At 34.1% G+C, this 25,404-nt stretch overlaps 1 protein-coding gene across 1 annotated transcript in view; it reads left to right on the forward strand.

Annotated features, from left to right (window-relative positions):
- The window catches only part of Foxp2 (forkhead box P2), a 437,066-nt gene that overhangs the window by 93,333 nt on the left and 318,329 nt on the right, over positions 1–25,404 (forward strand). The window contains exon 2 of the mRNA XM_090333180.1: positions 481–571. The gene's annotated coding sequence lies outside the window, so the exon portion shown is untranslated. The remainder of the gene's footprint in view (positions 1–480; positions 572–25,404) is intronic.

Raw genomic sequence — 25,404 nt, forward strand, 5'->3', positions numbered from 1 at the left:
AACATAAATTCAAATAAGCACTGAAATAACACTTACATGATTATAAGGAGACTATGATTACTACCAATTTGTTAATTGTAAAAAGGCCTCCAAAGCTTATTGAGTATGGGTTGAAGTGGCAATTGAAATCAGTCATGTTTTGTGTTTAGAATCTGAAGACATAAATAATTTTATTCCAGAAATTATAAAATTCAATCACCAAAAGTTTAAACCTACTAAATCTATATAGGAATAGTAAGTGGAACCTTTAATTTTAAAAACATTCTTAGGCTGCTTCACTGGTATTTTGTTTTTCTTGAGCAAAGGATTAAAATTTGCTAAAATTAAAATATTTCAAAACATTTTTGTACATGTCTGAAGAACCCGCAACTAACGGATGAACTAACTTCTTAGTTGAATATAAATATTTTGGTCCATAAAGACAGTGTTCTAGATTTGACTTATGTTCAAAGCAGTGACAATTATTGTCTCTTCTGACAGGACTGCTCTAGTGTGATGCTGGGTTTGAATTTACTTACGACCCTATTTCAAGACTGACCTGAAAGTTGTGTGTAAGATCTGGAAAAAAAAGGTAAGTGTTTTATTCAATATTAATTTTCTTTTGCTTATTATACTTCTATTTGTTTTACTCATGTCAATTTTGTTATTTAATATTTTGGTAAGAGTTTTTCAAAAGGCTTCCTTCAAACAGACTTCAGAGGTATCTCCCATCACTGAATATGTGTTATTTGATATATGTTAATTTGATATCTCTTCATAGTTCAATCCTTAATGCTATCTTGTCATCTAAAACTTGGTCATAATTTTTCAAATTTTAACATAAATATATGTACAATATCAGTTGATAGGGTTTGGGGAAATATTTAGAAATGTTGAGAAAAAAATGACTATAACTGATACTAGTAATGTTTTTATTTGCTATTACTTTAGTAACTTTTTAAAACTAAGTCAACTATTTAGACAGCATTTAATTTTTTATCATGATGAATACTTGTAAATCTCATTGTATTTTTCCTTGATATTTCATTAATATTATGCCAACAAAAAAATCTCAGGGCTGGGAATGTGGCTCAGTGGTAGAATGCTTGCCTAGCATGCATGAAGGCCTGGGTTCAGTTCCTCAGTATCACATAAGCAGGAAAAGCTGAAAGTGGTGCTGCATTACTCAAATAGTACACTGCCAACCTTAAGCTAATGAAGATTAGATGCAGTTCACAGTCCCTGAGTTCAAGCCACACGACTAGCCCCCCCCAAAAAAAATCTCAGTATCTAATGATTATATAAAATTAGTTTTTCAAGCACACTTCAGATATATGATATTATTCAGTGTGTCATAAGTATACACATCTATATTGACATAATTAATAAAGAAATCTAAAAGAATTATGTATGAATATTCTCTTAGATACTATTAGATCATTTCTTTCATTATCCCCAAAGAGGGTGGAAACACGATTCCCTGGCTTCATGAAAATTTGTCGGTGATCTCACCTCAGGATGTGTTCTGACTAGACTTGTTTTATCCCCTTCTAAAGCTTTCTTAAGATTGCTTTAGTCAGAAAAAGGCATCATAAGAACTTTGAGAGATTTTTGTCAATATTATTTTACCTTGCATTTTGGCTATTGATCTGTGCTGTAGTTATTGTTATTTTGCAGTGTCATCTTGTCAGACACAAAAATAAATGATTTTATATTTCTCTAGCATTTACAATTTTTATGGCCTTTTCTCTTTAATTAACATTATGATGAAAGTAACCCTGGCATTAAGATTCTTTGATAAGTAGAAAAGTTAAAAGACAAAAATTAAAATGATGTGGAGATAGTAATATAGCTTGTAACTTTACAGTTATTAGTAAATAATACAGGATTTTAACATATATTTTTCTGATTCCCAGAATTTTTAGGAGGAAAAATGAGTGTTTATTATAGACTTACATTAGTCCATTATAACATCTGTAGATATTTAGAAATGCTTTTAAATTTTTTAGTAAATCCTATTTATTTGTTCAAAATAATAGGGAATTTTGAGACATAATAAGTAGGAGTTACTTTATGATCAATACCATGAAACCATGAAAGAAACTATTTTTAAAAGACAGAGATCTTCTTCCCAGAAGGGAACTTAATTGTATTTCAAGTTAGATCTCAAAACTGCTTTTGGAATTTGCTAATTATATTTTCTAGTGGTATGCTACTATAGTAGCAGATTATATTTTACATTTTTAAATGAACAGTAACCACACATGGGCGTAAATAATGCATATGCATTATGACAAAAGTTCATCTTAATGGGCAAGTGCATTCTGGAAGGCATTTATTCTTGGATATTTATAGAATTGTGAACCCTGAGCTGGAGGTATTATAATAAGACCTCAATTTTGGAGTGGAGCTTGGGGTCAGCCTGATAGGGGATTGCACACTACCTATTAGCTTATCAACTTTTAGTCCCGCCTTAATTTTTGTAACTCAATGTGCAAAGAGAAAGTGTTTGATTATTAACCAGGGTAAAAATTTACTACTTATTCTACACATGTTTTCAAGAAAATTTGTTTCTCTTTTCTTACTTCACATCTATTTCCTTCTATAAGAAAAAAATACCTATAGTGAATGTTTGATTGTATCTTCCTTTTTTCCAATAATTAATTTATTGTTATTACCATTTAACCTATAGTTTTATACCCATTTAACCTACCAGAGGGCCTAAATATCCTGGTGCACGTAATACTTTAAAAGTTAGAAGTCAAATCTTGTTTTAGGCAACTTAAAACCAAGAACATTTGTGTCTATCTGTAAATGTGTAACTGGGCTAGTGTAAGTATGTAAATGTAAATATATTACATGAACATATTCATGGTTTATTTTCAGAGTTTCCTCTGCTTGAGCATCAAACCAAGTAAAACACCCGTATATACATCTTATTTATAAATTTATGGATAGTTGCTATCATTTCCGATAACACTTTCTAGGATTTTACATCATGCATGAATGAATATTTTCTGTTTTTCAAGTGGTTGAAGAGGAAATGGGTTACAGGGGTAGCTGGTTTGGCTGTGAAAAAGCCAGGTCAGCCTTTCAGATACTTGATTCACTGGTGTCCCTTGGTGAAAGATGCTGAGTGAGCAGGACTTCAATGAAGAGGCTGAAGAATGTCACTGCTTATAATGCAAGTTTTAGAATCAGATTTTCTGGGCTGGTATGATGCTTTAAAACAATCCTACTATATGCCAAATTTGGCTCATGTCCTATCAGTTGTTAAGATTTTAAATGACTTGATGTAGTGAATAGCAATACCCTTTTAAAGAGGTGTGTTTCTTTTGTTTGTTTTTTGCTAGTCCTTAGACTTGAACTCAGGGCATAAACACTGTCCTTGGGCTTTCTCAAGGATGTGTCTTTGTGCATGCCAGGCCAGCACTCTACCACTAGGCAAAATTCCAAGCCCCTTAAAATAGTTTATTTGAAGGTTTAACACATTAGTATTTTTTTTTAAGTTACTCTCATTTCCTATGTTTTCACTTTCTAAGACTGTAGCACTATTCAGGTCATCTGCCAAATCCCTTGCCTTAAGTTATGACATAGGTCTTCCAAGAAATGCAACATGAACTAATTGCTCTCAATGCTCTAACACAGAACCAGAGAACAGATGATGAGGGACAACAGAAATGTATTTCTTGTCAGCAATATAATCTTGACTTACACAGGGCCACATATTATTACCAGGTCCATTTCTGGTGAGGGTCTTTTTCCAGGAGGCAAAGTTCAAAAATTATATTTGTTTTCTTATTGAGTAGAAGACAAAAGAATTGTTTTCTTTTCTGTAAGAAGAGAAACATTAGGGCTCCAACCTCAAGGCTTAATTTTTCCAAAGGTTCCATCATTTCTTAACCTGTTAACATCCTCTTGATGGTGAGGATTTTAACATGAATTTTGAGATGCACGACTATTTAGTTTACTGTATAAAGTAAATGGACTCTCTTCATTTTGGGCAGTAGGCCTATTTATCTTCCATTATTATGTAATCAATTGCCAGAGATTCAAATATTTGAAGCGTATTTTCCTTTCAAAGGTGCCCCCTGTTAGGTAGCCATGCATGGGTTAGCTCAAGATCTGAAAGGTTCCAATACAAATGATGGCCAGGCTGCATTTTTTATGTGGCTATCCTCTTCCAGTCTCATTGGGTTTTGGTTGCATTCACCTGAACACCCTTATAAAACCTGAACTGCGCCATGCGCAGAGGCTCAGGCCTGTAATCCTAGCTACTCGGGAGACTGAGATCAGAGGATCAAGGTTCAAAGCCAACCCGGGCACAAAAGGACCTAAGAGTCTTACCTCCTATTAGCCACTAGAAAACGGGAAGTGGGGCTTGGCTCAAGGGTAAGGTGGAAGCCTTGAGCTGAAGAGCTCAGAGACGACGCCAAGACCCAGAGGTAGGGCAGTAGCCGTGAGCTGAAGAGCTCAGGGACAGCGCCCAAGTGCCATGACCCACAAAGAAAAAAAAACAAACAAACAACAAAAAACCTTCAAGTCTCCATGCATGCCGGTGAGATGCAGTCATAAAGGTGAATGAATGTCAGTGTAATTCCGTGAATTCCGTGTACAGTATCCTCACTGATGTCATCATTAGGCTGTCCTTAGGCTGTCATTTAATTGTCTTCCCAATTTTGTAATGGTTAAGGAATGAGTCCTGTGTCCTTCACACTCAAGGAGTGGCAATTACGAAGGACATAACCATGAGACCACTCTACCAACTATATGCTACAGCATATCAAACTTCTAAGTTTATAATTTATGTAACCTACCCAGGTATTGTTGGTCACAGCTGGAATAGTGAGGAGCTTGGAATCTGATATAAAAGGATCAGAAGTTAAAGGCCAACCTTGTTGACAGAAAATTTGAGGCCAATCTGGGCTAAATAATAAGACATTCTCTTTAAAAAAAATCAATGTTAAATCCATGTCATGTACTATTTTAAAATTTACAATTGTTATATCTGATATAAAGTAGGAATATCACTAATTAGGAAATATTGTCAAATAATTGTGCTTACAGTGTAACTCCCCAAAACTATTTCTATTGTACAAAATTATTCATTTGATATTTCAATCTGACTCAACACTTCAGGGTGTATACAACTTAGCTCAGTCCTAGCCTCTCTGGATTCAGATAGCAACCAATTATCAAACTTTTTTTTGCTCTTAACTCTTACTTTTATATTACATCTGCTATATCCATGTCAATGAGATGCTTGGTGTTTCTTTTTCATGGAGTTACATTTCTTCTTCTACCTCAGGTTTGTTTTTTTTGTTCTTCCTGTCTTTATTGGTCTGTATATAGTAACATCCTACATCATATTTAATCTGGGGTCACAGGTAAATGATACAATTTGTCATTTCTACTGCTGTTATCTATTATTTGTACAAAGCCATGCATATAGTAGTATCTTAAATATTCTTTATATACCTAAAATAACTTCTTGGTTTAGAAGAGTGCTCTGTCAGCCAACATGTAGTTTGATAGTCGTATTTCAAAGAAATTCTTCAAAACTTTTTACTCTTACATTGATGAAATAGTACCAGCAATTCTTCCATTATTTTTAGAAATTTGTTACAACTTACATACTGCAAAATAATTGCATTGTGTGTGTGTGTGTGTGTGTGACAAAGAGAGACAGAGAGAGAAAGAGGAAAGAGAGAGAGAGAAAAAGAGAGAGAGGGAGGGGAGAGAAAAAGAGAGAGAGGGAGGGGAGAGAAAAAGAGAGAGGGAGGGAGAGAAAGAGAGAGAGGGAGGGAGAGAAAGAGAGAGAGAGGGAGGGAGAGAAAGAGAGAGAGAGGGAGGGAGAGAAAGAGAGAGAGAGAGAGAGAGAGAGAGAGAGAGAGAGAGAGAGAGAGAGAGAGAGAGAGAGAGAGAGAATATGAATCACTAGGTGTTGGAGGGTGAGTTGTGGAAGGTAGCCCCCAATGAGTCCTCTGAGGTTCTTATCTCTGTCTTTCACATTATTATTTTTTCCTTTTCATATTGGCCCTGGAAATATGAAATAAGGTGAAAGTGATAGTGATGTGATGTGTATGTTTCCTCACACACATACATACATGTATATACACAAAAACACACATATACACGGTCTCACAGACACACACACACACACACACACACACACACACACACACACACACACAAACTTAGGGGAGAAGTCCAAAGGTGTAACTTTTCTAAACAATGGGCTCGCTGTTTATCCTAATGAATAACAAACTATGGAAACTGTATTTGGGGAGTGGATAAAAGGGGGTTGGCAAGAATGGAGGGGAGAAAGACGGACAAATGTATTCATTATATTCAAAGGAAATTATATAAAAATTGAACTATATAGCCTGAATGTAGGGATGGGAGGGGAAATGTGTGGGAGAACAATGGAATGAGTGACATTGGTCAAGAAGTATTATACTCATTACTTGACCTATGGAACTGTAGTAAATTAATTTAAAAATAATTGGTTTGATCTCCAGAAAAATCATATATTATATGAAAAAAGGAGAAAGAAAATGAAAGCTTGCTCATGTAAAAAATAGAGTTTACATTTATAATTTTAATTTTGTGGCTTGGATCTATTCAGTAGTAAAAATTTTGATACCATTATACAAAATAGCAAAATATGGATTTTTAACTGGCCTGCTTTTCAATTCAACTGAACATTAAGTACCTTTTTAATGGACTTATTTGCTGGGAAGAGCACCATTACAATAATCTGCTTTTTACAGCCCATATCAAATATGAACCAGCACCACTTATGACAAAGTTTGTGCTTTGGGAGACATTTTCATGGCATCTAACAGTTCTTCCCCACATTTCTTGGAATTAGTTTTTAATGGTATCATTTTCCAAAGTGAGTTGTTGCTCAAATTTACTGATTGTTTTGTGGTTAAAATCTAATCCAGCAACTATATTTAAAATGACATATAAGTCTGTAAGAAAATACTGTGGAAACTAATGATATATTAATAATCATATAAGAATGTGTAGGAGAAAATCCTAGCAACTTTGGGTGATTTTAGTTTACCCCACCCCTCTTATATGTAATTCAAAGAGTGAATAAAAAACCCAATTTTAAACTGCAGAAAATTCAAGATTTTTTTCTCTGCTATAATAGTCCTCTGAACAGAGGACTTAATATTGTAGTGTAACTGAAAAATAAAGTTTGAGTCTAATATCTCCTTTTAGGTATCAGCCTTATTATGGAGCTCTTCATATGCTGAACCAGGGACTTGGTATGTTACATCATGGCTCATAAGTTTGCTGTCTGCTGCATTTGTAAATAGAACTCACTGCACAGTAGGTCTAATATAGATTGATGCCTTTGCCCGAAGACCGATTGAAACTCATATGTCAGAGTTGATAATGCTCACTGAACCATTTTATTGAAGATAAACTAAATAAAATAGATTGTCATGTGAGAATTCTCTGAAATCAAATGGAATGGACAGATACAAGCCCATAAAAAGGTGAGGCAATCAATCAGATTTTTTAAAATTCAGTTTACAAATGGGTGACTGCTATTCATATTTGACCTAAAATAGTCATTTTTGTCAATGCAATTATATGTTATGTCCATTAACTTGTTACCTTTTTTACTGAAAATAGTGGGATCTACACAAAAGATGTACAAGAACATAAGAGAACACAATACTTCAATGATTTTTTTTATTTTTGTGATACTCAAGTGAGACTTGTAGTCTCAGAAAATTTAATAAACAATACAAAGAGTAGTTGATGTACCAAAGTGCAGTCCAGGATCAGAAAGTTGGAATGCAAATGTTAGGTCATATTGAAAAATAATCTTAATTCTGAATGTTTAGTCACTAATCAAGATGTTATGTTCCCATAAGAACAACCTTTTCTTCAAAATCATCTTAAAAGATATCTTATTTGAAAAATAAACTTGTCCTGTTGTTTTTCTCAAAGTACAATTATAAAATATATACTTTAGACTGGTTACTATCTGAAATAATTGGAGGAAAGAAAAGTTAAGAGTGACATTGACATTTCAAATTTGAGAAAATGATAACAGTAGCATATAAAACCTTGATGATATATATTAACAACACATAGTTCAGGTTGACACAGCTATTTTAAAGAATAAGTGATTATTATTATTAGTTATCATTACCATTATTATTATTACTGGAACACTCATTCCCTGTATTCTAGTGCCTTCACTTATCACATACATACACACACACACACACACACACACACACACAAACACACACATGCATACACACAAACACATGGTTTGAATTTTTGCCATTGGCAGGATTTCAAAAAGAATATAAAAGAAATTTAATCTACCTTTTTTTCATCAGGATATAACTGCAGTTCTAGTAGATCTTAGTGTTGTACAATAAATTAGAAAATTGGACATAGATTTATATTTCTTAGAATTCCAAATAAGGAATCAGTTTACAAAACTATGTAACAAGAATCTGGCTAAATAACATAGCTAAGCAATAGGAAATGAATATATGTAGAGAACAGTAAATATTAAAAACACTGTTTCCATCACGTGGAATCTGTTTATTTAAGTGAAAATTGCTGAATAACAAAACATTATCAAGGTTATTTGGGGGCAATGGAGTCATATAAAATTTTTATTTTCATAGTCATTTCAAAACTTTCTATATGACTTAAAACTTGTAGAAAATTTTGTTTTTTTTAGAAATAATAAAATAATCAGCTAGCAATCATGACAATTCTCAATTTGTTGTAGTTCTATATAGACAGAATACTTATACAATTAACTGAGTTTTCCATGATCAATAATTCCTCATAGTTGCTTACATTTCTGCTTAAGATTTTAATACCTGCAATGACAATGATGTATAGCTCTCATAGTGAATAGCCTTCAGGAATTAGAGATTTCAATCACATAGGTTATCTTTTTACCCTTCATATTGATACAGTTTCAAAAATATTTAAATGTTAGTCAATAAATGGATTATCGTTCAAGTCGTCATTTATAAAGGATGAAATCCCTCTTTTTCATTGTGTAACATAATATAAAATTAATCCTAACCGACTGCATAGACCAAGTACTTCCTAACACCATGAGACACAAATCCAATTTTAAGCACTATTTTGTAGTTTTATGTAAATTCTTAGGCAACGTTTTGTGTATGTCATATAAAAATCAATATATTAAATATTTTAATTGACCAGCACAAATAAATAACATGAACTTATATGAAAGAATATGAAATTATATGGACTACCATATAATTCCCCCACTTCTAAATCAACCATAAATACAATGGCTGAAAGTAGGGTGATACATGAATCATCATTTATGCTACTCTTCAAAATGTTGAAAACTGGACAAATGCTGAACAAAATAAATACTGCTTTTATGTACAGTGTCATTGAGCCACTAATAAATTAAAAGAGAAAGACATTTTGTGGATTTTATAGATAAAATATGGTTAGATATAAGCACAAGAGGTTTTATCATGACTGGAAAACAGCTGGTAAAATATAATGCTGTTCTTTACTCCAATAAGATTATACCAAACACAATTCCTGTTCATACTTATTAACATTGTTTCAGATTGTTGCCACCAAAAGCTCTGCAGTCAATTTCTTAAACTTTGCTCAGAAAGCAGAATGATCCCACTGAAAAGCTCTGAAATCTTGCTGATTTCTTCTTGTCCCTGTAACTACATATGAACTGCATTCCCTAAAGTTGGAATCTGTGACATATTGTTAGACTAATTTAAATGAAGAGAACACGTTTTTCTATTAAATATGATTTTTCCTTCTAAGTATAAAATTTTGTAATTCTGTGTCTACTTGCTAGTATTGTAACTTGAAGGAATCCTTTTAGAATGTTTTAACTTTCTAGCATAACTTTTTCATCTCAAAATTTGGTCAACATCTCAGAAAATGATATGCATGCTATTTCTATAAATATTGTTTTCTTGCTTTATTTTTAATGACATTATTGGAGATAAAGTGGTGGACCTATCACTCATCAGTGTACAACCATATTTGGGAAATGAGAATTAGCGTTTTATGTATCAAAATTAGTCTCAGAAGCTATTAGCAGACCTCAACAAATAGATTATTCAGTAAATTTTAACTATTAGATTGTTATTATTGCTATATTGTATATTATTTTGTGTAGTTCCATAATTTTAAAAATGAATTGAAATGTTCTTTAAGAATCCCTATGTTATGCTTTTACCTATGCAAATATGAGTCATTCATAGAAATGACAATATACATCTTTGTAGTCACAGCGTTTGATGTGTAATGGGTTTTAGAAATTTATAGAAATTCTCAGATGTTTCTTAATATAGTACAAAGCATAAATCATCTAATTTTCACAAAACTTTAAAGAGAGGGTACTATCATTCATTCTACTTTATGATGAAGAAACAGATATAATTAGTAATTAATATGGAGAAAGATGGTATTTAAACTGAGACAGTCTGGTTCCATAAACTGCAAGTCTAACCTAGGAATTTTTTGTGGTGAACTCATAAGAAGCGAAACCTTTGTCTGGTTCCCTCTTGTTTGGTGAGTATAGAGTTGTGATGGTGTTTAGTTCTCATAATCTGGAAAGGTAATATCATTAGTAATTCCTTGAAGTATCTGTGGTCTATGAGTAGGCTGGAGAAAGTGATGATCCTCCAGAATTGAAGAAGCACTTTGCTAATACACCAGTGATGTAATGTTCTCTTTTGCCAGAATCCTCACTAGCAACTGTTGTTCGTTTTCTTGATGGTGACCATTCTTCTGGGGTGAGGTGTAATCTCAATGTTATTTTGATTTTTGCTTTCTTTATGGCCAGAGATATGGAGCATTTCTTCATGTGTCTATCAGCAATTTTTACTTCTTCTGAGAAGACTCTCTTTATTTCATTAGCCCGTTGATTAACTGGTTTTATTTTTTTTGAGGGTTTAATTTTATAAGCTCTCTGTATATTTTGAATGTTAGGACCTTGTCTGATGTATAGCTGGAAAAGACCCATTTTCTAGGCTGTCTTCTAGCTTGTTTGGTTATGTCCTTTGCCACGTAGAAAATTTAGTTTGATATGTTCCTGTTTATGAAGTCTTTGATTTGCTGTGCTTTTGCTGTTCACCACTCTGAAAAGCAATGTGGAGGTTTCTCAAGAAATTGAACAAAGAACTACCCTATTATCCTGCAATTGCATTTCTGGGCATTTTCTGAAAGGATTATAGATCAGGTTACCATAAAGCCACTGACGGAATGGAATCAGTCTCTATTCCCCTTAATGAATGAATGGATAAAGAAAATGTGCATAGATAGATAGATAGATAGATAGATAGATAGATAGATAGATAGATATGCAATTTATTCACCCATTAGATGAATAATACTATATCATTTATAAAAAAGATGGAACAACCTGGAAAAATTAGGTTAAGTGAGGTAAGTTAGGCTCAGAGCGACAAAGAATGTACACCTTCCCTTATATATGGAAGCTAGAATTAGCTTATAAACTAATAAGTAGGTAGGTTGGATTATATGCAAATCTATACAAATACATTAACTGAAATATTCTAGATTCAAGGGAGATCTCAAATAGTGAAATCAAATGGTTAACAACAAAACAAAACCCCATCTGAGAGTGTTGGCGCACACCTGTAATCCTATCTACTCAGGAGGCTTATATCTGAGTATCATGGTTCAAAGCCAGCCTGGGCACTAAAAATCTAAGCCTTTTATCTCAAATTAACCACTAGAAAATGAGAAATGAGGCTGTGGCTTAAGGGCAGGGCAGTAGCCTTGAGCTAGAGTCCAGAGTTTAAGGCCCATGTCCAAAAAAACAAAACAAAACAAAAACAAAAGCAAAACAAAACAAAGCAGAACAGTAAGGGAATGAGATACAGATGTAATCAAAGGAAAGGGGGGAATAAATGAAGAAAAGAGGGGATAAATGTAATCAAGAATCCAATGTATATACTACCAATTAAGAGTGAGATGAGTAAATAGGGGAGAGATAGGTGAAAATGTTGAAAGGGGTAACACCGATAAAGATATATGGTAAATATACATGTCAAATTCAAAGCATAATATAGTTTAATGTATAATCTCTTGCCACTTTAAGGAAGCTTGAGTGGCTACCCATCTAAAGAGCCCCGGAACCAAAGTTTCAGGGAGTTTAAGATAATGAGTGCATATAGCGTTAATCACTTTTTTCACTAAATTTGTGGTAGTTAATATTTCACTTTTAACTAACACAATTCTGAATAATTGAAGTCAATCCATTAAATATAATTCTGAATTTTGAAATAAATTATTTTTCTTAAATAATTGTCACAGGTAATATTGAACTTGGAATGATGTTGGAAGGATAAATGTTTATATAACAAATTTGTAAAATAAAATGATAAGAATAAAAATAAATTCTATATGTAGAGACAACTAATAAGCTAACTATCTCATATTGATTTTATCTTTACAAATGTTTATAAAATTTTGATTATTCCCTCTTATTTTGGATATTTGAAGAAACCACATATCATTGATGTGAAACTGGAACACACAATGTAATTGTCCTCATTTCACTTTTCTGATGTTTAATATCTTAAAATGTTTTCAAGATGCTTAATTATCAGCTAGTTTGGTAATTATTCATTTCATTGTGTGATACATAACATCAACTGCATTGTCTCTGTGCAGCACAGTGCTTCACAGATCAATAGATTTTTCCAAGAGTTTTAAAGATCCATTGTAAAGGAAAAATACATCCCTCTCAGAAATGGCTTATGTAGTTATTTTATTGGGTTCATAATTATTTTATTTACTTCTGCAAATAAATCTCCATCTAACAATAGTTTTAGAGTGTTACAACTTTTATAAGTAATTTACATTGATTGCAGCATTAATCAGAATTCTTCTATTCAAATGCATTGGAATCTCAATACAGAAACAGATTACTTGAGTAAATCTAGCTTGGGAGATCTATGTTAAATTACATTCATTTAAAAGATGGCTTCAATATTCTGTATACCACCATAAAATAATTGTTCTCAAGTATTGTTTTATATTATGCCCAGCCTGATTCATTTGTAAAATTTTATAGCAAGAGATTGAAAGTAGACAGAGAGATATGATACTTAACTTCTTTCCAAGTAAACCCTCATTTGCCCAGAAATCCTGAATCCTGACAGGGAGAGAGACAGAGAGAGAGACAGAGAGAGAGAGACAGAGAGAGAGAGACAGAGAGAGAGAGACAGAGAGAGAGAGACAGAGAGAGAGAGAGACAGAGAGAGAGAGACAGAAAGAGAGAGAGAGGGAGGGAGGGAGGGAGGGAGGGAGGGAGGGAGGGAGGGAGAGACCATGTAGCTATTCTTCATAATTAATTTAATTCTATATTTAGGCAACATTAATGTAATTTGTATAAAAATCACAGTAAACTTGAATTTATTGGAGTGTCTAAAAATCATTTTCAGGTGTACATCTAATTCAACATTTTAGCTTAGTTTGTTGCATATTTTCTTTCCAGTAGCTCATATAAGATATTTACTTCCATGTATCAAACATGTGTATGTATATGGCTTTTTGACATATTTTACACTATCTATGTGGTGTGTTCCATAGTGAGTGTAAACATATAAGAACCTCTCTTCATGCAATTGTAATCCATTATCTATTTTAATTTTGCAACAAATATTTTCCAAAAGGAATGGTTCCTACTACCAGAGGTTAAACTATAATTTGAATTTATCTGCTTCGGACTAAAATCAGCACAGCAGTACATCCCCTTTGTGATACTATTAAATATTGTGAAATCGTCTTTGCCATTGGTTTTATGCACAGGGAAACCCATTCACTTTAAAAGCACAGAAGAAATGAATTTCATATCTATTATTTAAGTATAAAGGAGAGCAGGAGGATGCATAATAGATTTATATATGACACATATGTATCCAGTAAAAGAATAGATTGCTGGAAGTATTCTTACTAAGAATAGGTAATCATTTTAAGCAAAAGTTACAATGATTTGTCCTCCCAAAGATGTGACATTGAAAGAGAAGAGACGCCTTCCAATTTTCCAATTTATTCAATTACCCACTTTTAGAGGGAGTATTTCTTGCCTTTTGACCATGCAAAATGAATTTTATTTCTGAATTCTTATATCAGTTTTATTTAAACCATATAAAATAATGACAACAGATTTACCATTTTCCTCCCAGGCATATGTACAACTTGAAAACTTTTATGCTGATTTTGCTTTTTTAATCTTTTTTTAAATTTTCTTGTATTTTATTGTTGGGATAATGTATAGAGGGATTACAGTTACATTTGTCAGGTAATAGGAACATTTCTTCTCAAACCTTGATACTCCTTCTCATGTTTTTATCCCTCTTGCTATCCCCCACCCCTTCCCAATCATCTTGTTTTCCCATTTCCCTTCCATATTTCAAATAAACAAGTAAGTGTAGCAAAGTCAGATACAGTACCTACATGTGATTAACCATAAGTGGAAAAAAAGAGAAAAATAACTTGATTACAACTTCACATCTTCACAACAATCACAAAGATAAGCCTCTTGTTTCCATAACCTAGAGTTTATTTCTATTAGTCTCATCCTATATGACCATATGTACATAGGTTTTGAGCTATTGTAAGCCTCTACTAGGAGAGTCCTAGATGTGTACTAATTAATAAAATGAGTGACGCCATGGAGCCTATGCTCCTTTGGGTCTGGCTTACTTCACTTAATATGATATTTTCCAAATCTTTCCATTTCCTTATGCATGGGGTGATGTAATTCTTTCAGTTGGCAGCATGGAATTCCATTGCGTAAAAGAACCACATCTTCTTGATCCACATGTCATTCTTTCTGTTGGCAGCATGGAATTCCATTGTGTATAAGTACCATATCTTCTTTATCCATTCATCTAATGAGGGGTCATCTGGGTAGGTTTCATATATAGGCTATGGTAAATAATGTTGCAGTGAACATCGTTGTGCTAGTGGCTTTAGTATGTCCTTGTTTATGGATGTTTGGGTAAATGCTAAGGAGTGGAATTGCTGGGTCATAGGAGAGCTTTATCGTTGGTCTTTTGAAGAATCGCCATACTGTTTTCCAGAGGGTTTGAATGAATTTACACTCTCACAACAGTGTAGTAGTGATCACTCCTGGCCGCATCCCTCCAGTATCTGTTGTTATTAGATTTCTTCATCATGCCATTCTAAATGGAGTGAGGTGGAATCTCAAAATTGTTTTGATTTGCACTTCTTGTATGGCCAAACATGTTGAACATTTTTATTTCCTCTTCATAGAAGTCTCTAAGTCTTTATTACAGAGCTGTAGAAATCAAAATAGCTTGGTACTGGCACAAGAACAGGCCTGAGGACCAATGGAATAGAACTAAAGACCCCAAAATCAACCCACAGACCTATGGCTACCTGATCTTCAATAAGGGAGCAAAAAAAAAATAACATGGAAGAAAGACAGCCTCTTTATGAAAAAAAATGATGCTGGCATAATTGGTTAAGCATCTGTAGAAAACTAAAGCTAGAATCCCTAATTCTGCACCAGAATTAATTCCAAATTGATCAAAGACCTTAATGTAAAAGCAGATACCCTGAAAACTTAACAGGAAGGAATAGAAGATACACTAGAACTCCTTGGCACAGGTCAAAACATTCTTAATAACGGACCAGAAACACAAATTAAAGAATGTTTGGACCAATAGGACTGCATTAAACTGCAGAGCTTCTGTATGGCAAAGGACGTAGCTGGCAAGTTAAACAGAAAGTCTACAGATTGGGAAAGTCATACAACAGACAAGGAACTCATATCTAAAGTATAGCTACAGCTCAAAAAATTGAATCTCTCAAAAACAAATCCTCAAAGAAACAACCAGCCCATTAAAAGATGGGCTAAACATATAACGAATGATTGTTGTCCTTAATGTACTATGTTGTCTCTCATCTCCTTTGCTGTCCCTTGGCTATCTCATATTGTTACAGTATCTCATTTTGTTATCTGATATATTGAATTTATTTGTATTTGGTTATTTGAAATTTGATAGGAAGGGGGAAACCAAGATGGGTGGGGGATGTGGGGGGGAAGGGTAATGGGTACCAAGACATGTGAAAGGGTATCAATGTATGTGAATTAATGCACCTTCTATCTGGCAAATATCATGTAACCCTTTTACTAATTACAATAAAATAAAATAAAATAAAATGAAAGATGGGCTAAAGACTTAGAGACTTCTCTATCCTTTTTTTTAATTTGAATTTTTAGTTTCAATTTTTTTGCTGGTTCTGGGCTTGTTTTGGAGTTTTTATACTGAAGGATAGCTCTCAACCATTTGAACCACAGTGCCACTTCTTTCTGGTAGTTGGGGATTAGAGTCTCACAGTCTTCTTCCAAGGCTCAGGCTTCTATGTAGCTAGAAACACAGGTATGAGCCACTATTCCTGCTTGATGATTTATTATTGTTATTATTATTACCTTTAAGTAATGGTACAGTTTATAACTGGAAGGCATCTTGATCAATGACACCCTTTCCACAGTATTCTCCACAACCAACCCTACTTACTTGCATGTCTTTCACTTAGTTTTTTATTTTAATAGACTAAAGTTCTGCTTTTTCTGATGCAACTTAAAATTATATGTTAAGACTTGAAGATACTTTATATTTCTGTTTCAATTTCTTAAAGCAGAGTTCTATACTTTTGCTTTAAGAATTCTGTCAATCCATATGCCTATCAATATTTTGGCAGTAAAACTCATTCAGAGTCACCATATGTTTAAATTTTTTTCAAGGCAGGAGATTGTGATTCTGGCCCTCAGAGCTAGAACTTTCTATCACTAGAAACTGTCTCTCCTTTTAATTTATCCCTGTTTAATTCCAGTTCTCTCAGTATATCTTTTTATTCTATTCTCTTTTCGATAGTCTTGAATAGTATTTTTGTCTTTACTTCTTTGTCTACTCTCAATTTTGATCATTTCACCTTCCTTCCCTCCCTTCTTCCTCCCTCCCTCATCCCTTGCTCTCTTTCTTTCCTCTCTTTCCTTTCCCCTTCCCCCCATTTCGCTCTCTCTCTCTCTCTCTCTCTCTCTCTCTCTCTCTCTCTCTCTCTCTCTCTCTCTCTCTCTCTCTCTCTCTCCCTCCCTCCCTCCCCTCTCTCTCTCTCTCTCTCTCTCTCTCTCTCTCTCTCTCTCTCTCTCTCTCTCTCTCTCTCTCTCTCTCTCTCTCTCTCTCTCCCCCCCCCCCCCACCAATGGACTGGTACCATATTTGTAAGGGTTATGGCACTTTTCAAACTTACTTTTACTAATTCAGGGAGTTTTGGTCTTGCATTTTTCCCACACCTCTCTCTTTTGTACTTTTTTTGTTACATTGCTATTGTTGATATTCATGAGCCTTTTTCACTTTATCCTTTAATGCAGTTTTCTATAACTCTCCTTGTGTTTATCTGCTTCCAAAATTATCACAGTTTTCCAATTATTGGAAGTCAGGAAAAAAACACTTCGCAGCCACTGTTTGTGTATGGGTTCAATAACTAAGACATCATTAGAGGTATGATTTATATATTGATCATTTTACACTTATAGTATAAAAATGTTTGTTTTGGATATTTATATTGTGTTTTTTAAATATGCATTTTTGTATGCTGCTGAAGGATAAAGTTATAAGAATGCAAAGATAAAGTTATAAGAATTTTAATATTGGTTCATATAATTATCCATAAATGCTCTATACTTTGTAGGAGGTTCTCTTTTCTATTAAGGGTTGATATGAACACTGCAGAATGGAGAGTGAGCCATCTGGTTGATCCAGCGTCTGGAATAGTTTACCCTAATTATATGAAATATAAAAATTTTTAAAAGATAGTGTATGAAATTCTATCTATTCTTCTATTTTAGCTCATTGTCTATCTTGCCTTTTACCATCAAAACAAATTTAAATGTTTTCCTTTCAACTTAGTACAACCTGTAAGCAAAATCACATTGTAGGTCTGGATCATATAGTAAGTATGAAATGAAAATACAATATTTAAAACCTTTAACTTAAAAATCTTTTGAGTTTTTTATGTAATTTTCTGAAAAATCTCATAATCCTAAAATCATTTCATTTACCTATTCCATATTGAAGAGTCTTTGTGTTTTATCTGGTCACCAGTTTATACCTGTGTAATCCTAGCTGTGCAAGGAGCAAAGTTCAGGAGGATCAGAACTGAAAGTCTACCCACGCCAAAAAAAAAAAAAAAAAAGAGAAGTTCATCAGATCTCATCAAAATAGAGGAAAAAAATAAAACTTTGGTGGTGTTTTGCCTCTAACCCCAGTTACATAATCCCTGTAAAATAGGAATCGATAGTCTAAATGTGTCTTGGAAAAAAACAGAGACTTTAACTCAAAAATAACCAAAGCTGGTGATGGGCTGGCAGTGTGGCTCAAGTATCAGTTTACCATGTATGAAGCCCTCAGTTCAACCCAGAACTGAATAAAAGCAAAAAGAAAAGAGAAGGTAAATCCTACTTAGCAATTGTATTATTGGAGGCAAAATACTCAAAAAATAAATGTTATCTAGAAGTACAACTTAAAAGGAAAAAAATCAGTTGCTGGAAGGAATTGTTATTTTTACAGATACTTAAACCTGTGTGAATCTTGTCCCCATCTGTATGAATGTGTTCTTTGTAACAGAATGGGTGAGCAGTAATCCCACAATGGATATGTTAAGTCCATTCCTAATGATATCAGCCATTGTCTGCCAACAGATAGCTGACTGTGAGGCTCAATAAAACCACTTTTAAGAGGCAATAAAACAGGGCCTTTGTACCTAGAATTAGTTCATTCATGGTCTACTCAGATTAAGAAGTAAAATTCAGAGAGTCCTGCTTAAGTAACTGATGTACTGTATCATTTAGGCAATCCTCTATAAATATTATTTCTTTCAACTAGAATTTTGATAAGGATTACATAGCAAAGACTCCAAAGTTTGGTAAGAATGCAAGGATCAGAAATCTTATGTAGCTTAAGTGGATTATCTGAAAATAGTGTGGAGTGGAGATTTCTGTAAATTAAGGTGCCTAAAGGAGAATCCTGGCTAACAGCTATGACCCCTAGCCTCAACAAATAGTGAGACTTGGTTTTGAAAGGATGAATAGGAAAAGCAAAAATAATTTGTCAAAATATTTCAGAATTCACTTTAAAGCAGATAATTCAGAATTTGACGATTTGAAGTCATCTGTGTGATATAATCCGTGTCTCCTAATCAGGTACCAAGTACTCGCTGGCAGACATGGGAAATCTGCTTGGGAACCCAAACCTTTATTCTGCTACCATTAATATTTTGTTTGTTTGTTTCTTAATTGTGTTTTTTGTCTTTTCTTTTTTGATACTGGAGATCGAATCCAGGATATTGCACTTGCTAGGCAAGCACTTTCCCACTGAGCTATTTCCCAGCCCATCTTTATTAATTTGTAAAGCTTAAATTAACCAATATTTGTAACATGAGGAAGTTTCATTATTTATGAATGCATTGGTCACACCTCTACTACATCCCTCTTTGCTTATCTCTTTTCTGAACCAGCGTTTGGTGTGTTTCATTATGTTGGGCATGTACATGTGTTTATATGTATTGATATGTATGTATGTATGTATGCATGTATGTATGTATGTATGTATGTATATACTGTGTATATATGCAACATTTTGGTGTCCATTTTGTTTCCCTTTTTCCCTGCTGATCCCCTTCTTGTCTGCCCTTCTTTATATTATAATTATTGTCACCATCATCATCCTTATCATTATCATAGTAACTCTGTATTCCACAAAGTATTCCTGAACATGTGTAGGTAATTTATACTGCCAGCATAAAGAGGAGCATGCACTAAGCATCCTTCTGCAGCGTCTTTGCCAGATAAAGGTAAGAACTTTTTAATATTGAATCCATCCAAGATATTTTTGTGAGCTTTTTTCAGTATTAGTATCTTTAAATAATTGTGCACGGAGGTGTCATTTAACAAAGCAATTCATCTTGATCTGTGTCACCCCCACAACAACCTCATCCCTCATCCACCTTTGATCCACACCTTCCCTTCAAGGGTCTGATTGGTGCATATTTTGTGGGGCTTTGATTTAGTCTTTCTAAACAAAGTTTTTTCTTTTTCTTTTTGGAGATCTCCATAGTGTCTGTTAATTCAGTTAATTCATTTGGAAGTGCTTGCAAAATATATTTAATTATAGATTCTATCTACTATCTATTTTTCTAATTTGGCAAACCATGTAATCTTTATATCTCTTAATTATAATTTTTTGTGGGTCATGGATGGGGCTTGAACTCGCCCTGGGTGCTGTCCCTGAGCACTTCAGCTCAAGGCTATTGCCCTACCCTTTTAACCATAGTGTCACATCCAGTTTTCTGGTGCTTAATTTGAGATAAGAGTCTGAAGGACTTTAGTGCCTGGGTTGGCTTTGAAGCATGGTTCTCAGTTTTAGCCTCCTGAGTAGCTAGGATTACAGGCGTGAGCCACCATGCTCGGCTTCATTATAATTCTTAATATAATTCTTTCCAAGTCTACTAATTTCTTACAAATGAGATAATAGCATTCTTTCCAATGAATGAGTAAAATATCTACTCTATATCTATTTGTCTGTCTATTGATATCATATATTAATAATCTATTCATCCATTGAAAGGCATCTAGATTTATTCATATTTTGGTTGTAATGCATAATGTTGTAATAAGCATAGTTGTGCTGGTGGTTTTACTGAAGCCTTCTCTGGTTCTATTATAATGCTCAAGAGTAGAATTACTGGATCATAGGGTGGTTCTGTGTTTAGGTTTGTGTTTTGGGTATTTTTTGTTTATTTGTTTTGCCAGTTCTGGGGCTTGAATTCAGTTCCTGGGCACTGTCGATGGACAGTTTTTGCTCAATGCTATTGCTCTGTCACTTGAGCTACAGTGCTACTTCTGGCCTTTTTTTTTTTTTTTTTAAAAATGTGGTACCGAGGAATTGAACACAGGGCTTTGAGCACTCTACGGCTAGGCCACACTCCCGCCCCCAGTTTTTTGAGGAACATCCACATTGCTTCTCAGTGTAGCTAAGCAAGCATACTTTTCACCAAAAGTGTAATAGAGTTTCCTTTTGGCCACATCCTCACCAGCATTTGCTATTGTTTGTTTTCTTGATAATGGCTATTCTAATTGCAATGAGGTGGAAAAATATTGTATTGTTTTGATTTGCATTTCTTTTATGGCTAAACATGTTGAACATTTATTTCTTTGGGTCTATTTAACCAAGACATTTTAACTAAGAAAATATTCAAAGGACTTACTCTAAATCTCTTACCATGGTTACAGATAAAATTGAGGATATATTGGACTATTTCATGAATTGGACTGAAGTACATTATATATGTAATGAAAAACACCTAATGAAACTGCTAATGTCTGTTTAAAAGGTATAGGAAGATTAGAAAGAGGACTAGAGTGGAATAATTTGATCACTGTGTGTATGCAGTTACCACATTGAAACTCCTTTGTACAATTAATATACAATAATAATAATAATATGAAAATAAATTAGCTTCCAACTGAGTAGGTAAGAATATATGTCTTTAAAATAATTGGTTAAAGTTAGTAATCTATATTAGAATCTGTGAAATGCTTTACATTTTTCCCCTTTCTTCAGGTTCTCAGTAAACATGAATTACTTTCTGTTGTAGCTTACAAATGTTTTACTATTGATTGTCCATTCTTTGGCTTTGAGCTCAGGGGTTTATTACTGCTTAAAAGCTTTCTGATATACCGGATCAGTAATCATGATTTCTAATTATATGATTGTGTAATTACTAATCTCTGTTTGCCTTTTCCATCTGTTAGCCAGCTATTTAGCAAAAGCTGGTAAACAATTAAATCAATACATAGATGAAAGAATTAACAAAGAAACCAGGACTAAAATACATATCTGCTATCTCAAATTGTGATTATATTATATTAATGTAATACATACATCAAATATATGTTATATCTATAAGTTATAGAACTTCCTCATACTTTAATGAAAGCTTTATCTGCTGAAGTTTTATATCAAAAGTATTATTAAATATATCCTGTTATCATTTAGGTAGTACGATATCAAGTTATTGTTCTCCATATATTTTTACTGTAATTAATAGAAGGGTTACATTATATTCACCAGATAGAGAGTGCATTACTTCACATACGTGGATACCCTTTCTGATGTCTTGGTCCCCATTTCCCTTCCTCTAACCCATGCCTCATCTTCTTTTCCCCCTTTCCCTGTCTGATTTCAAATAATCAAATACACCTATATCCAATATATCAGATAACAAGATAATACACTGTAACAATATGAGATAACCAAAGGACAGCAAAAGAGATGAGAGACAACATAGGACATTAAGGAGAGCAATCACTCATTATATGGCTTCTGTTTCTATATCCTGGAGGTCCTTTAATTTAGTATCATACTATTTGGCCTAATGTCTCTAGATTTTGTTCTATTGTAAATCTCTGCTAGGAGAGCCCAAGGTTTCTACTGATTATGACAAATGAGGGAAACCATTGAGCCTATGTTCTTTCGAGTCTGGCTTACTTCACTTAATATGATTTTTTTGTAAGTCTTTCCATTTCCTTACAAATGGGGCGATGTCGTTCTTTCTGAAAGCAGCATAGAATTCCATTGTGTATAAATACCACATCTTGTTGATCCACTCATCAACTGAGGGGCATCTGGGTTGGTTCCATATCTTTGCTATGGTAAATAGTGCTGAAATGTACATCGTGGTGCTAGTGGCTTTAACATGTCCTTGTTTCTGGACGATTGGGTAAATACCAAGTATCAGAATTGCTGGTTCATAGGGGAGCTCTATGTTTAGTCTTTTGAGGCACTTCCATACTGCTTTCCATAGTGGTTGAACGAGTTTGCACTCCCACTAACAGTGTAATAGTGACCCTTCTGGCCACCTCTCCTCCAACATCTGTTGTTATTAGTTTTCTTGATCCTGGCCATTCTAACTGGAGTGAGGTGGAATCCTAGAGCTCTTTTGATTTGCATTTCTTTTATAACCAGAGATGTCAAGCATTTCTTCATGTGTCTATACGTCATTTTTATTTCTTCTTCAGAGAAGACTCTAAGTCTTTGGCCCATCTTTTAATGGGACGGTTCTTACTTTGAAGATTAGTTTTGGAGTGATTCAATTTTTTGAGCCATTGATATATTTTAGATATGAGGCCTTTGTCAATTGTATGATTAGTGAAGATCTTCTCCCGCTCTGTATACTGTCTAGTTAATTTGCTAGCTATGTCCTTTGCCATACAAAGCTCTGCAATTTAATGCAGTCCCACATATCTAGACTTTCTCTGATTTGTTGTGTTTCTTGGACCTTATTAAGAAAGTTTCCACCTGTGCCAAGGAGACCTAGTGTATCCCCTATTCTTTAGTGTAAAGTTTTCAGTGTATTTTCTTTTACCTCGAGGTCTTTGGTCCATTTGGAGTTAACCCTGGTACAGGGTGACAAAGAAGGATCCAACTTTAGTTTTCTGCACATGCTTAACCAGTTTTGCCAGACCAGTTGTTGAAGAGGCTGTCTTTCTTCCATTCTATTTTTTTGGCTTCCTTATCAAAGATTAGGTGGCCATAGGTCTGTGGTTTAATATCTGGGTCCTCAGTTCTATTCCATTGGTCTTCAAGCCTGTTCTTGTGCCAGTACCAAGCTGTTTTGGTCACTATAGCTTTGTAATAGAGTCTAAAGTTTGGTATTAAAATTCTTCCTGTGCTGTTGTTTCTTCTAATAATTGTTTTTGCTATACGGGGTCTTTTTTTATTCCATATGAAATTTTGGATTGCCTCTTCTATTTCTGTAAAGAATGACATTGGGATATTAATGGGTATTGCATTCAATTTGTAGATAGTCCTTGGCAAGACTACCATGTTCACTATGTTAATTCTTCTAATCTAGGAACATGGGTTTTTTTTTCCATTTCCTCAGTTCTGCTTTAATTTCCTTTTTTAGGGTTTTAAAGTTTTCATCAAAAAAGTCCTTTTTCTTCTTAGTCAGTTAATTCCTAAGTATTTTATTTTCTTTGAAACTATTGCAAAAGGAGTTGCTTTCCTGATTGTTACCTCGTTCCTCTCATTGTTGGCATACAGGAAGGTGGTTGATTTTTGAGGGTTAATTTTATACCTTGCTACCTTGCCAAAGTTTTGAATCAGCTCAAGCAGCTTGGGAGTGGATCTACAGGGTTCTTTAAATACGGAATAATGTCATCTGCAAAGAGGGAAAGTTTCACTTCCTCTTTCCCTATTTGGATCCCCTTTAAGCTTGTCTTATTGCTCTGGCTAGGAATTCTAATACTATATAAAAGAGGAGTGGAGAGAGTGTGCATCCTTGTCTCGTTCCTGATTTTGAGGAAATGGCTTTAACTTTTCACCATTAAGTCTAATGCTAGCTATGGGTTTCTCATACACAGCCTTGATTATACTTAGGAATGTACCATGGATTCCTACTTTCTCCAGAGCTTTTAGCATAAATGGGTTTTGGATCTTGTCAAAGCCTTTTCTGCATCTATTGAGACACTCATATGATTCTTCTACTTGTTCTTGTTGATGTGTTGAATTATATTAATTTATTTGTGTATGTTGAACCAGTTTTGCATCCCTGTGATGAATCCTGTTTGATCATGGTGTATATATATATATATATATATATATATATATATATATATATATATATATACTTTTTTTTTTGCCAGTCCTGGGCTTGAGCTCAGGGCCTGAGCATTGTCCTTGGATTTTCTCAACGCTAGAGCTCTACCACTTGAGCCTCAGCACCACTTCCGGCTTTTTTCTATGTATGTGGGACTGATGAATCGAACCCGGGTCTTCATGCATGCTAGGCAAGCACTTTAACCACGGCCAAACTCCTGGCCCCTCATGGTGTATATTTTTTCTGCTGAGTTGCTAAAGGAGGTTGGCCAGTATTTTGTTGAGAAGTTTTGCATCAATATTCATCAAAGAGCTGGGTCTCTTTCTTGGATGAAACATTGTCTGGTTTAGGGATGAAGGTTATAGTGGCTTCGTAGAATGAGTTTGACAAAGAGCCTTCGTTTTCAATTTTGTTGAAGAGCTTGAGGAGTATTGGTTTGAGCTCTGCTTTGAAGACCTTATACAATTCACCTGTCAATCATTCTGACACTGGGCTTTTCTTGGATGGAAGTTCTCTTATTGCCATTTCTAATTCAGTGCTTGAAATAGATCTGTTTAGTTAAGTTAGTTTTTCTTGATTCAGTGTGTGTATGCTAATATTGGCTAGAAATTTATCCATTTCTTCTAGATTCTCAAATTTGTTGGCATAAATGGATCTTGGTAATTTCTGTCGTGATATTACCATTCTC

This window comes from Megascapheus bottae, chromosome 5 (assembly GCF_031878675.1).
Source record: "Megascapheus bottae isolate mThoBot1 chromosome 5, mThoBot2.hap1, whole genome shotgun sequence".
Classification (NCBI taxonomy): domain Eukaryota; kingdom Metazoa; phylum Chordata; class Mammalia; order Rodentia; family Geomyidae; genus Megascapheus; species Megascapheus bottae.